Source organism: Sinocyclocheilus anshuiensis, unplaced genomic scaffold, assembly GCF_001515605.1.
Source record: "Sinocyclocheilus anshuiensis isolate Anshui unplaced genomic scaffold, SAMN03320099.WGS_v1.1 scaffold1709, whole genome shotgun sequence".
Classification (NCBI taxonomy): domain Eukaryota; kingdom Metazoa; phylum Chordata; class Actinopteri; order Cypriniformes; family Cyprinidae; genus Sinocyclocheilus; species Sinocyclocheilus anshuiensis.
This window is the reverse complement of record NW_015541051.1, coordinates 213,661-216,178: the sequence shown is the minus strand read 5'-3', so window position 1 is coordinate 216,178 and position 2,518 is coordinate 213,661.

The following is a 2,518-nucleotide window of genomic DNA, read 5'->3' as shown; positions in this document are numbered from 1 at the left end:
GAGCTGAAGGCTGGGTATTGTAACTCCCAGCATGCTCTGGGAAAGGTTGGCCTGGACAGAACGGTTGGCTTCTCAGATGGATGAGACGAGGCGAAGAGTCACCCCATGGGCCTTTTGTCAAGTTGCCCGAAGAACAGTTGACACAACAGATTCAAAATCATACACAGTCGCTGATGTCCAGAAAGTGCTGGGGATCGCTCTTAAAACGCACGCTCTGAAGCGGTCCTGCTGAGGACACACTGATTATAGCTGTCACGGGCTACTCAGTGCCAGCTGCCGTGTGTGTCACATTTCACTAATAAGAGCACTCACTTTGACACGTCACATTGAACATATGCATTGCAGAATGCCGTGCCAAAAGGCTTCATGTAAAAAAAAAAAAAAGAGTAAAGCTTTTGTGAGGCAGAATTCCATTTCATGGTTTTTAAAGTTTTCTTCACCTTTTTGTTGATCTCTTTACGGCACTGATTTAGGAATAAATGCAAAGACCGTTGAGTTTTGTCAGTTCGCTTCATCATTCATTTCTTTATTGATTTTGACATGTAAATTGTGCGGGTGAAGTAACTATTTCAAGGATAGCTCCTGCCCCAACATTTGTTTTGCTTTCTACTGACACTTCTATATCTCCAATCCACATTATTGCAAGGCTACTGTTAGATTGATATACTCATCAATATTCAGGCAGTATTCATTTTTGTATGTTAGGGTTGTGCAAAATTAAAGAACTGACTCCATTTCAGTTCATGGGTGAACTTTGAGGGGTCCCTCCCAGTATGGTCAAATTGTCCCCCCAGTATTTGATTTTCTTGATGCTGCTCTGCTACATTTCATTACACAACTTTCTGTTTGTTAATATTTAGGATGGTCTGTTTCATCGGTCTAATAGCGCTAATCAAAATGATTGAGATAGACAGGCAAATTAAAGAAGGTGAGCTTTACTGTTCATGGAAACCAAAGATGAATTCCAGTGCAACTCTTCAGTTTTAACAGATTGTGAGGTAAGATGTAAGTAGCTAAGCATTTAATATTGGACAGCTGTTTTAAGATAGAAATGTCAAACAACCCACAGTAATTTCCATGCAAACTATTTTTTTTTTTTGCCAAATTTCGCCGTTTTCATTTGAAAATATAGGCAATTTATGTTTTAAATGCTTCATGTAATAAATTAATGTGACAAGAAACGTGAACTGAGACATTTTCATGTTTTAAAATAAAATATTACTCACAAATAATTCAAACGGGTAAAATAAAATATTATTTACAAATAGTTGAAATGGGTTACTTTACAATAAATTCTACTTCTTTTTCCTACTTTTTTTGTTTATTCTCTTAAACCCCTTTAAATTCCCCTCTTCAAGAACTGTTTTGATGAAAAAAAGTAAATTGGTATCTAAATGTATTGAGGCAGAAAATGAATTCATGCTGCAGAACTTGTCACCCATATTCACACCATGTTGTTCCACTCAGTTTAATGTTTTTTTTTACTCACTTTCCTTTAAGAGTTGTCAAGCAGCTAGATTAAAAAGGAACAACAAACTAGAAATCAAAATATATTTGATTTCCGAAAAATATCCGACTTCAGTGCAGATTTCATGAAGTTATTGAAATGAAGTATTATAAACACTTTTTGAGATTCCAGTCTTTTTTCCATTCAGTTGATAGCTACCCAGTGCCAATACCGAGATGGGCTTATTAGCTTTAAAAAAGACTTCAGAGTGAACTTCCTATCCAGGGAAAGGGAAGGCTCATGGGATATGATAGATGAGCTGACAGGGCATTAGGTTTAAAAAGAAGACAAGGAATAACTCATTGACTAGCTGAACAGGCAACAAGACAACACGAAAAGGAACAAGCCACACACACACACACACACACACACACACACACACACACACAGTCACTCACGCCCACAGTCAAGATCACAGGCTAAAGGGCAGAAAGTCACCAGTGGTAAAAAGGTTACAGGGAAAAAAAAATTAACCAGACAAAGATTCTAAACTCATGCTACAGGCAAGGCTTCCAATGTTCCATTGTTTGAATATAGCATGTGTACAGAGTAAATTACCTAATTTAGCTTTCCGGTGTTGAATGTTAACTATAGCACCGTTCTGCCCTCCATTGAGGCAGCGCAGGCCTGATAAAGGATGGATTCTCAGACGCTTGTCGAGGCGGTTGAAAATGAGTGAAGATAAATGAGAGAAAAGAAGAGTCAGGCAACCCATGCAAACCGAGAGCGGAACACCTCTATCACCCAACCATCCATCAACCGCCCTGACACATGCACACACAACATCTAAATGCAGCAATACAGAGCATGAATGAAAGCATGTGTGTATGTGTGTGTGTGTGTGTGTGTGTGTGTGTGACAACAGAAGTGGGCAGAGAAAGTTTCTTACTTCTTAAAGTCACTAATATGATTTTGTGCTGCAGAAGGACAGAGAATGAGAGTGTGTTCCCAGTGGATTGAAGCAGAGAGACATATGCCAGAACAGGATCAGATTGCAGGACAAAGTCATTC